Below are 13,070 nucleotides of genomic sequence, written 5' to 3' on the forward strand. Positions count from 1 at the left end.
GCAGCCTCACCCACACCTTGTTTTCCTCCCTTCTGGCCATCATGGGAGAGGTGTCCCTCTTTGTCACACCGGTCTATCTCCGAGGCAGGATTGGGACCAGGTAGGGCACAAGGGCCACCCGAGGTGCACCATTTAAGGAGGCACCCCCTGGCAGGGCCCCGAGTGAGAGATGCAGTGTTCCCAGTTCTTATGCCCACGGTTCTCCCAGGGGCTCCCTCTGTGATCGTCCCCCCACCCCCACCCACCAACTACCACATTACGGATCTCGGATCTCAGTGTCTCCAGCCTGAGTCCCTCTACAGATGCTGCTCCCTCTCTTTGCTTCTCTCCTGCCTCTGCTGGTGTTTGTTCTGTCCTCCCCTCTGGAAAACACACTCAGCCCAAACAGACAGCTGCTCAGGCACAGTCTCTGGTGGCCTCTGTCTCCAGGAATCCAGTGATTACTTCCAGTCCTCATTGCTTGACCCTCAGCAGCTCTTGATGCCTTCCAGAATCCACACCCCTTCCTCTCCCTGTCTTTCAGCTCTGTTCTCTGATTTACCTCCCCTTTCCTGGCTTCTTCTCAAGCTCTGGGTTGGCCAGCCCTCCTGTTAGGGCTCTGTTTTCGTACCCCCTTCTCCTCCCTCTGTGGGTGTAGGTACCAACCAGTAACTCACGGTTTCTCAGACTCAGCACTATTGACACTGGGCTGGATTAGTCTTCGTTGCCCTGTGTATTGTAGGATGATTAGCGGTGTCCCTGATGTCTGGCTCCTAGATGCTGGCCATACCCCTCCAGTGTGACAACTAAATATATCTTAGAACATTGCCAACCATTCCCTGTGGGGCCAAATCACTTCCAGTTGAGAACTCTGGAATTCACTAAAGATTCTGTCATTTTTGTCAGCTGTTTGGATGTCCTCTTCTCTAACTCAACATGTGCCAAATTGAATTCATCACCTTTCACACAAGAGCAACGGCAGCAGCCTCTAGCAGCTGAGAGTGGCCCCAGGCTGATAGCCACCAAGGAAGCAGGAACTCCAGTCCTATAACCACCAGGAACTGAGTCCTGTCAGTAACAGCAATGACCTTGGAAGAGGACAGGTAGCCAACCTTGATTTAAGCCTCAAAAGAAAACCCAGCCCTGCCTTCCAGACGCCTGACCTGCAGAATCATGAGCTAATGAATGGGTATGTTTTAAGCTGCTAAGTTGTGGTAATTTGTCACACAGTAATAGAAAACTTAAACGCAAACAGAGCCATGTCATTCCAGTTCAGTGATCCCCCCTTTGCAGTTAGAACGAGGCTCCCACTTCTCACTGAGCCTGGGCCTCCCCAGGGCAAGGCCCTCCCCCTGTGCCCTTACTTCTCACTATCTCTTGTGTGGGACTCCAAGAAAGGCACATCCACTGATATTCAAGGCTGATTGGCAGGACCCAACTTGGTTGGAACAGTCTACTTAACTTTTTAAAACATTTGAAATTGGAGAGAACTCAAGCTTTTTGGTCTTTGAATAGACCATTTACAGCATCCACAAAACCTGTCCTTGACTTTTGCAGTTGTTGTCTTCCAAAGAAGGCCCCAAGTTCTGGAATGATATATGGATTTCCAGTTTCTCACACTAGAAGAGGTCAGGTCAGGGGCCACTGTGGCCAAGAGCTCTGGCGGGAGTCAACCCAACCTTGGCCTCAAGCCACGGATCTTAGGTCAGTGACTCCATCTCTGCCTTCCATGTTTTCCCCATCTGTGAAGTGCTTTGACCTGTTAGGTTTCTTGATTAACACACATGACTGAAATTTGCTTCAAACTCTTATCATTGAGAAAAAAGACTAAAGCAATGTTAGGGTTCTACGGATTGCCAAAACTTTTCTTCAGCTGGAGAAAGTAGAAGGTGAGAGCTTTACCTACAGATAAACTTGGATCCAAGTGTTGGCTCTAGTCCCAAGCACCTGCTAGCCCCCTCCAAGCCTCAGTTTCTCCATCTGCCGAGTAGAGCTAATAGTGCCCATCTCATGGTTATTATGGAGTCTACCTGAGTTGATATATGTAAAATATACATGTGAGTAGTTGCTATCTAGCATCTGTTGGCATTCTCTCTCTTTAATCAATCATCCATTGGCCTAGAAAATGAATCTTGCGTTTAGCATTGGTCTCTCCCTATGAGTTAAATATACTCAAATATGTTCTCTCTATTCTTGATAGATAACTGAGGAAAGGCTTTATTTATGAGATTTTTTCTCCCAAAGTACTCTAGTTTCCTTTTATTAAGTAAAAACCTAACTATACTTAACTATAATAGTTAAATAGATGACATCTCACTGATTTTTCAACTTTTAAATTTTGTATATTTTAACTTTTATTCTCACCAAGATCAGAAGTTGAATTAAATTTTGTAAGTTCCTGCTGCATTTGCCTCATCTCTGTGCACATGGGTATTTTGTTGTTGAAGCTTTTAAGTGTAAATTATACACCTTTTGATTCTTTGTTCTTAAACATGTCAGCATCCATCTTAAAAAAAAAAAAGACATTGTCTTATACACCATCTCATAATGATAACGAACAAATTGGCAGTAATTCTATAATATTATCTAATACACACTTCATATTGAAATTTCTCCAATTTTTCCTAAATAACTTTTTAACCTTTTTCTTTTCAAATCAGAATCCAATGTACCTATGAGAGCAATCGTGTATTGGTCATGTCCTTTCAGTTTCTTTTATCTTAGAACAGCCCCTACCTTCTGCCCCTACCCCAAAGTTTTTATTTAAGGGTACTGACTCTTTAAAAAAGCAGTCCAGTTGACTTGTGGGAGGTCCCACAATCTGGATTTGTCCAATTGTTCCCTCCGGTGATGTTAACTTTGTTAACGTATCCCCCTGCACTTCTTTTATGCTGGAAGTTAGGTTTCAAGATTGGTATAGATTCTGGTTAAGTGGTTTTACCCCATCACATCAGCAGGCACACAACGCCGGGTTGGTCCCCTCTCACTGACTGAGTGTGGTCATTGGGTTAAGGGAGTGACAGCTAGATCTTTCATTTGTAAAGGCAATTAGGAACTAATCTGTGGCATGATGCTTGAATAGAATAAAAAAAAAATTCACTCAGCAATTGCACTAGTAGGTATTTATCCAAAGGATACAAACATAGTCATGTGAATGGGCACATGAACCCCAATAGTTATCGCAGCAATGTCCACAATAGCCAAAATATGGAAAGAGTCCAGATGTCCATTGACAGATGAATGGATAAAGAAGATGTGGTGTATATATAAAAGGGAATAATACTCAGCCATCAAAAAGAATGAAATCTTGCCATTTGCAATGACGTGGATGGAACTAGGGGGTATTATGCTAAGCGAAATAAGTCAGAGAATGATAAATACCATTTGATTTCACTCATACATGGAATTTAAAAAACAAAACAAAGGAACATAGGAGAAGGGAAGGAAAAGTAAAATAAGATAAAAACAGAGAGGGAGACAAACCATAAGAGACTCTTAACTATGGGAAACAAACTGAGGGTTGTTGGAGGGGAGGTGGCGGGGGGAGGAATAATTGGGTGATGGGCATTAAGGAGGACACTTGATATAATGATCACTAAATTCTTCCCCTGAAACTAATAATGCAGTATATGTTAACCAAATTGAGTTTAAATAAAAAAATTTAAAAAAAAAATCCAGTTCCCCAAGTAAAAGGATCCCTAGGTAAGGAATTGCTACTGATCTTATTTTCAATTGGTGGTTGCTGCCTGAATCAGTCTATTGAGAGTTGCAACCTGGAAATTTCCCAATTCCACCACTCCATTAACATTTGTTAATAACTGCCTTTTCTTTCTGTAAAATAGGGCTTTCTGTCATCAGGTGCCATGACTTACCTGGTTTTCCCGAACTACAATTCCTATTAAAAAGACAAACACAAAAACATGATTCTTTCCCTTTATTGATCAATTATGAGAGTAAGGTGTTGGTGAAACAGTCATCCTAATTGGAAACAATAAGTTTTGTTGGGTTTCTCTTTTTTTTTGAGTATCACTGTGGAGTCAGGATTTTTTTATGTATTTAATGTTTTAATAAATTCTCATTATTTTTGTGATGCTTATCTTGTCCCCAAATTGGGGCATTGGGAGTCCCTTTGAGCTGGCCACTGTGTCACTTTGACATGGCCCTGCTAGTATTTGAGTGTTTCCTTGCTTTCTGACGCAAGATGTCACAGGTTCATTTTGTACTTTCCCTGACCCGGATCTTGAATCAGCTATTTCTCCCATGGGCCATGGTTCCCTTTTAGAGGGAATAGTATCAGAAACCTAAATATAGGGAGTAGAATGGTTTCCTGGGGAAAGGATAACATTGTTTCTAGACCTTTCAGTGGACAGAGCTAAGAAATATATATATATATATAATATAAGATTTATTTATTTATTTGAGAGAGAGAAAACATGAGTGGGGGGAAGGGCAAAGGGGGAGGGAGAGAGAGTCTCAAGCAGCTTCCCCACAGGGCATGGAGCCTGATGAGGGGCTCGACCTCACAACCCTGAGATCATGACTTGAGCCCAGACCAAGAGTCCTACACTTAACCAACTGAGCCACCCAGGCTCTCCTAAGAAATATACTTTTAAAAAATCACAGGTTGGGCGCCTGGGTGGCTCAGTTGGTTAAGCGACTGCCTTCGGCTCAGGTCATGATCCTGGAGTCCCTGGATCGAGTCCCACATCCGGCTCCCTGCTCAGCGGGGGGGTCTGCTTCTCCCTCTGACCCTCCCCCCTCTCATGTGCTCTCTCTCATTCTCTCTCTCTCAAAAAAATAAAAAATAAAAAAATAAAAAATCACAGGTTAATATACTTTGTATTTAAATTTAACCTATAGGGTTGTTGTTTTTTTTTCAACTTTTACTCTATACCCATGTGTCATTTCTCTTACGCTGGAAATCTGATTCCTAATAATATCAACATAATTACTTCTTGCTTTATGTTACAGTATATTTCTATGGTTTCAAACAGCCATACTAGTATCATTAGTAACAGAACAACTACTGAATGAAATTTAAGATTTCTTTGCACTTCTTTTTTGTCCTTAAAATAAATCCCAGTAATGAAGTACAGTCAAAGGAGTATGTTATAAAGTCACTTGAAAGGTCTCTTTTCTTTGTGTGGTCTGTTGCTGTTTTGGCAGTTAGTTATATTCCTCTCATTTCATTCCATGCATGTTCAAAGGCTTGAATTCGCTGAGGAGTAAGAAGCTGGAAAACAGGGCGCCTGGGTGGCTCGGTTGGTTAGGCGACTGCCTTCGGCTCAGGTCATGGTCCTGGAGTCCCAGGATCGAGTCCCGCATCGGGCTCCTTGCTCATCAGGGAGTCTGCTTCTCCCTCTGACCCTCCTCCCTCTCATGCTCTCTGTCTCTCATTCTCTCTGTCTCAAATAAATAAATAAAATCCTAAAAAAAAAAAAAAGCTGGAAAACACAGTTGGTAAGTGAATGGTGTAATGTTCCCTTTCTTTCATGCATATATTCAATAAATGGGTGTGGTGGAATTTATATAGTGTTACTTGAATGTTAAAACTTATGGAAACCACTGGGATCATATGAGGGTGTTCTAAGTTTTGTGGTAACCCTTACTGTCTTGCGTCTCTGCAGACAGGCAGACATTTGCGGACACGGAGTAGGACAACATTAACAGTGGCTGGCTTTGGCAATGAGGTTCCGTTTGACAGGCCAGCTTATAATGTCACATTGAGTCAGGTTTGAGTCTTGGACCTGCCAGTTACTAACTATGTGACCTTGAATGAGTTAACTTGGACCCTCAGTTTACTTATCTCTAATGTAATAGTAACCATGTCCCAGGCCCTCCGCACCCCCTGGGGTAAAATGAAGTCATGCGTATAAAGCACTTTGCACATTTCCTGGCACAAAACATGTCAAATCGTGGATTTAGAGTGGCAAATAATAGTCATTTTTTTCTCTTCACTAGTCTGGATGTTTTTCCTTTTTTTTTTTTTTTTTTTTTTTAAATAATGAGTGTGGCTTGTCTTCACTGTAGCCACTCAACAGACCACAAACTCCAGTAAGCTGAGTTAAGACACTGAAGTCACCCTCTTCGTAACCACATGGTGGCTTTGCTTGTTGATCATTCCTCTTGGGAGTGTTCCCTTCCTTAATTATGTGACTGTAATGCCATCTAGTGGGAAGTTAGAGTCTATTTCCTCAAGTAGACCCGTTTGATAAGAAAAACCCCACATTTATGTCACATAATAGCTTAAGTTCCATCACTTCCAAGGAACTTAAGCTTAAGTACTGAAACTTAAGTAGTGAAACAGATAAGAGGAAAGAAATATTCAGAATCCATAGCCATCATAAGGATCTTTTTGAATGAAATTTTTTGAGGGTATAATCGTTCCTCAAGAAAGATATCCTACAAAGTAGATAAGTTTGTTTTATCATAAAGTTTTCTTTTATATTCAAATTTTTTTAAAAAATCAATTCATTTGACCTTTTTTATTAGTTTCAGAGGTAGAATTTAGTGATTCATCAGTTGCCTATAACACCCAGTGCTCAGTCCATCGTGTGCCCTCCTTAATGCCCATCACCCAGTTACCCAGTTACCCCATCCCCCCCACCTCCCCTCCAGCAACCCTCAGTTTGTTTCCTAGAGTTCAGCATTTCTTAGGGTTTGTCTCCCTTTCAATTTTTGTCTTATTTTTCCTTCCCTATATTTTTAAAATTTGAATTAAAAATTGTAATGCCAATTTTCATGATAATTCTGTTGAATTTTTTTAACAAAGTGCTATTAAATACACAGGACTTTGTAATAGGCGTGGAAATTTTATTTCAGAGAAGGATCCATTGAAGTTAAACACCATGAATATCTCCTTGATTTAAAAAAAAAGAAGAAGAAGAAGAATGTATTTGGAATGAATTTAAAGTTTCACTGATTATAAAGCTGAACGCATCCAGTTCGGAGTTGGAGGCAGGAAGTGCCTGGGGGCCAGTGGACTTGAGTTCCCATCTGAGCTGTCCCTTTCCCACCACGGGTGACCTCGGCTGGGCAGAGCGCTCACCCAAGCTTCATGTGTGAATGATCAGGTCTGTAAAAGCGAGACCTGCTTTTTTTTACAACTCTTAACTTGCCAACTGTATGAGCATTTAAATCTTACTTTTACTAGGAAATGTATACGGTAACATGCATGTAATAGACCAGGGTAGAGGTTGAGATGCTCTTGACTACTAGGGCTTTTTGATTCTTTGCTTGCAATTCTGGCTACATCCCATAATGACAAAATGTCCGAAAATCGTTTTATTTTCAATTTCTTATCAGTTTTTTTCTTAAGTTTGATCGATGTCCCCTGATTCCTGACCATTTTGGTTCAGTCTTGAATTGGGCCAGCACAGGCAGGCGAACAGAAGGGGCTGGGCTCCTGGCTCCTCCCTGCCAGGGATGCAGGCAGATGTGATGTGGAACACGCAGGTGAAGGGCGCAGTTTCTCTGGCCATGTCTGCTCTGTGTAGGTGCCACACAGAGAAGCTTGCTGCCCCTCCAGAAATGAGGAAGTCCTGAGTGGTTTTCCAGATCTTGCTGTGGCCCAGACTGCCTCTCACTGTTCTGTCCTGACGCAGAGCATGAGCCAAGAATGCTCATGCCAGGAACCAAAAGGCCACGGGAGCCCACACTTTGCCTAAGTGGCAAGGAAATTAACATTTAGAAGCATGGACTGTGGAGGTAGGCAATCCTGGCTTGGAATCCACTTCCTGGCTCTGTCCCTTTGCCTAAGTTAGCAAACCTCTCTGAGTCTCATTATTCCCATGGGTAACCTAAGTAATAATAGCATCTGCTTCACTGGGTCATGGAGGGTAAGTGAGGTGATGCATGTGAAGCACCTGTTTATGGCTCTATACGTTTTATTTTAAAGAGTAACTATTATAAATATTAAATAATTGTATATTAATAATGTAGCAATCACATTTTATATTTTATCATGTATGTTGTTACACGTTACATAATTGTTATAACAAAATATACATTACTTACATATTTAATAATATATTAAATTAGATTAAAATATTGAATTAAAGATTTACTATATAGTATAATACTAATCTGTTAAATTTTAATTATTTGTTTACTTATTTACTTAATTGGTTTTCTGGGACACCTGGCTGAAGGAAATGATGTTCCTATTTCCACATGATGATTGCCTGTAATTTGGTTCTTAGCTTTTGCCACCTCCACATGTCAGTTAGACGAGTCTGGGTCTTCTTCCTCTTGCTGCATTTTCCAGGGATTTTTCAGGGGTTACCCCCTCAGAGTTTGCTTGTTTATAGTATTTTTTTAAACTTTTGGATTTCTGCAATTTTATACATTTTGGGGATGCTTTCTGGAGCCGACTGGTACCGCTAGATCACACCCTCTGATCTCCATGGACTTCACCTGAAAGTTCCCTGTGCCCACATCGGCTCAAGCATTGTCTATGATGATCTGGAATTGATGGAAAGTGCACTGCATTCAAAGGACTTCCATGCTGAACTCCCTGCCATGCCAGGCACTGCCTTCTTCCCAGCCAATGGCTAAGCATTTGCTCAGTTGCCATCAGATTCTCCCAGGGCCTGGTGGAAAAGAAGTAATTTTCTCAGCATTTGATAACTATCCCCTGTGTCTTCAGTTACCTTTAGAAAGCTACTCACAGAACAGCCACTCTGCAGACATGGAGGCAAACACCCAACATCTGTTTAGTTTCGTTACACATCTGTAGAGAATTGCATTAAGGAAAAATGAAACCAATCTAATTACAAGATGATAATTAGCTGTGGGTATCCCCAGGCCCAGTGGATGAGGACATCAGTTCAAGGTTGGCCCATGAGCCTTGAGGCATCACCGGGGTGGTGGATTCCACGCACCTACTTAGTTTGAAAAGGATGGGTCTAGGAGTTGGGCTTCTTTGCCCACCCAGTCTAGCTGCTTCTGTCTACCAGCACCTTGACTACTTCAGAGGTGTTCCTGAGGGAAGAAGACCTCTGGCCAGGGAAGCAGATGAGTCACCATCAACGCTCAGGCCACCGACCATCCCTGTGCCCTGGACATGCCCCTTAAATTTCCTCAAACCTCAGATTGCTCTATCTATAAAACATGCCATATCTCAGAAAGGTTTTGTGAGGGATTAAAGAAAAGTATTGTAGAAGTATTTACAATGTGCTCTGCAAGATTATGGTAGGTTTTTTTTTCTCTACAGAAAACACTTTGTTGAGAACCAAATATGTACTCTTTTTAAGAAAAAGTTATGTTCAATGAAGCCTTTACAAAACCAGAAATATCTTCTAACCACTTATTTTTGAAAAAAAATATTTTTAAAACGAATTCTAGCCCATTGATCTATTTCTCCTTACATATCGGTGTGGTTACAATGATCTGGGTGGGTTTTAAAAATAACAGGTTTTGAACACAGAGCCAGATATTGTCTGCTGCAGCCCTTCAGACTTCTGTCCTTCTGCTCTTTTGTTCTGCTAGGGTAAAAGCCTTCGGAAGCAGTGTTCCCAGCAGAAGCAGTCTTCCCTCGACTTCTGGCAATGCGAGGTTGCATCCGGCAGGTGCACGTATGAGCCGCTCTCTTTCAGGCGGTGCCTTCAGCTGAGGCACGGCCATAGGTCAAGGGCAGGAATGGGGAACTTTGGGAAGCTGCCGGCTTTGGCAGGAGCACTTGCAGCGCTGGCAGGTGAGCTGAGTTCATCCCACGGAGGTGGCCACCCACAGGCGAGGGCTCCTGGAGTCCCGCTCAGGAGAGCAGAGACCGTGGACTGCGGGCTAAGAAGCGTTGGCTCCGGCAGGATGTGGCAGCTTTCTGTGTCATCGTCATACCACCTCTATCCAATAATTTCATCATCAGATTCCCTGTGTGAAATCTTCTCTGCTTGTAATGCCTAAAGTAATGTCTGTTTTCTTAATTGGGCAGTGATACTCTGCCTGTTAATTCGGTGCTAATTATTGGATTATTTTGCTGTTGCTGGGTCCCTTTTAATGGTATGATTCAGAATCTGTGCTATCAGCAAAAAAAAAAAACTTATAACTCATCATATCTACATGTGCTTGGGAGCACACAAAACACCCTTACAGATGTGGTCTCATTTGCGATTTTCCAGTGGTCCACGAGGTAGGAAAAGTGGATCACCGTTATGCAGGTGAGAGCACAGAAAGCAGGAGTGGTTCAGTCCAATGTGAACTATTAAATCTGATTGAAGGTTGACTCCACCTGTTAGAGGTGGACCGATACAGAAAGCAGTTCTCCAGAAAGTATTCCCAGAAGGAGAAAGTGACTTCCCCAATTTCCCAATTTCAACTTTACCTCTCTCCTCCACCTTTGATTGTGCAATACCCTTCTGGGTCATTTCTTTTTCCTCAAGTCTTGTTCATGATCATCATTTTAACAAGGTGTCATCTGCATGAAAGTGTGTGGAGCAAGGTTATGCCAATTCCTGTGATTTTTTTCCTTGGCCACACTTCATAGTTCTCATAAGTTACCAGAAGGATGTGTATTAAATGCTTAGTCAACAAGAATTTAATCAACACCTCAACGGTATGCCAGAATCTGTGTTAAGTCATGCAAGCATGAAACTGTCTAGAAGGAAAACACCAGTGAGGAAGGACTGAGGCAAGCGTCTAAGTGCAGCACAGGACACAGAAGGACAGGATGATGCAAAGGCGCCATATTAATTCACTGTGGAGACATGATGTTGGCAAGGTTGGGAGGGCAAGAAAGTGCGTGCTAGGAAGGAGGCAAGCAAAGAGCAAAGGCTAAAAGAGCAAGCTGGAACAAAAATTTAGAGCAGGTAAGGATAACTAAGCTTGTTATAATGATATGTGTATGTGGTATTTTCTCCTCTAAGCCAGGAATTTTATAATGTGCCCAAGTTAAACTGAGGGTACACATACCTCAGAATGTATCAAATGTATCAAGACTTCTTCCCTGGTTCAATTTATTTTTTGTGTGAATGTTATTGATATTTCTACAGAAAAGTCCACAAGTCGGGTATACAAATTGATGAATTTTCATAGTGAATTCATCCATCCATCAGTACCCAGAAGGTTACAGCTCATTAGAGAACTCCAGACGACCCTCCTGTCTTCCCAGCCATGGGCACCCCCTATGCTGATTTCTAACATGGAAGAGTTGTGCTTGGCTTTGAACTTCATATGAATACAGTCATTACTATGTGCTGGTTTTGGTCTAGATCTTTCATTAAACATTTCTTTTGGAACAATTCAGCTATATTGTTGCAAGTATTTATAGTTCCTTTTTTATTTTTTTGCTATAATACATTCTGTTGTATGACCATTTTATCCATCCTTCCTATAGGTGGATATTTGTACCGTTTCCAGTATTTTGGCTATTAGATATAGTGCTGCTATGAATATCCTATACAAATCTTTTGGTGAAGATACAAATGACTTTCTAGGAGTAGAATTACCCACTCATAGGGTATGTATATGTTTAAATTTATTACACACTGATAATTTTATAAAGAGGTTACACCAATCTCCATACTAGACCTGCATAAGAGTTCTGCTCTGGTCCTCACCAACCATTTAGATGTCCAACTTATTCATCTCACTGACTCAGTACACTTTGGGTGGGTGGTAAGTGTAAGGTTTTGTCTTCAGGATTTGTAATAGGTCCATAAACAAAGTATCTCACCCTGAGCCCTAATGGTATTGGCAATGGGCTTTGTTTTGCGAGATGCCACTGAATTTTCAAATCTTGACATTTTCTTCCCTGAGAGCTCATATTTCTGAAACTAGAGCTTCTTTTTATAGCCTAAAACAGCTCTATACTCTAACACAGACCCAAAATCCATGTTGTAGGGGAAAAAATGTTTCAACATAAATGAGAGATGTGAACAAGAACCTTAGCAAAAGTGAAATGTAAGACTTGAAAATCTAGCCGTAAATGTCTTCCAAACATTACTCACTGCTGCTACCATTTTGACATGAAGAAAAGAAAGGTCGTGAGCACATTTTGGAGACTTCAAATTGCACAGGGGTAATGCAAGTTGGTGGCTAAAAACCATAGTGTTTGAGTTTGAGATTGCTTAGTCTTGAATCTTCTTCCACTATGGTTCCTAAGTAATCAAGTTACTTAACCCTGCTAAACGTTAACTTCTTTATGCGTTAAATCGGGGTTAAGTTGGCTGTGACTACCTCATAGCACTTTAAACACCAAACGTGTTAACTCATATAAAAGAATTTAGCTCAAGTAAACTGGCACTCAGTAGGCTTTCAGTGTTTGTTAGCTAGGACATTTTCCTTTTGGTGGATTACTAGATATTTTGATATCTATTTTTTAAATTACTATAATGAACTTAAATATGTTAATTTTTAATCCTGTAGTTATTTTGTTTTTGTTATTAAAGCAATGTTCATGATGCTAAATGGGTGAAAGCAAAATGTAAAGATCTCCTTCCCCCCTATCCTCCTTCCCCACCTCCTTACCTATTCCACAGAGGTGACCACTTTTGATTTTTTCTGTTGGGCATTCTGAAGTTTCCTCCATAATTCTAAAGTACATTTTCTTTTTTTAATTAATATTTTAATCAAAGTAATACAAAGGACTTACAGCAAGAACTTATTTGTTTTCCTATCCCCCTACCTATTTTGCTCCATAGAAGTAATAATTTTTAAACTTTATTGCCTAGTTTTTAAAATTTTTACATGCACATTTAAATAATATGCAGATATTGTTATTGCCCAACTCATCAATTTTAAGCTTTACCTATTGGTTTTATTTTAAAAGTTGGATTTTGGTTCACTTATACCTAATCCTCCAACCCATTCTCCCAGTTTAGCATCTTAATTTTTATTTAAATTCATTCTTAGTGTTTTATCTATTTTACTTCTGTAACTATCTTTCACTGCTGACCAAGCAGAATGGTATGATTACATTTTCTTTTATGTAACATGTTATTTTTCCAAGAGCTAATGAATGCCTCAGTTTTTAAAATATACATTGTTTTCCTTGAACATCTAAGTCTTTCCATACCTTCAATATGTTCTACAAGGCATATAAGTACAATTCTTTACAAAGTCTAACTAGTCTGATGAAAATTACCTAGTTTTGT

This window comes from Leptonychotes weddellii, chromosome 6 (assembly GCF_054177405.1).
Source record: "Leptonychotes weddellii isolate Sample4059 chromosome 6, ASM5417740v2, whole genome shotgun sequence".
Lineage (NCBI taxonomy): Eukaryota > Metazoa > Chordata > Mammalia > Carnivora > Phocidae > Leptonychotes > Leptonychotes weddellii.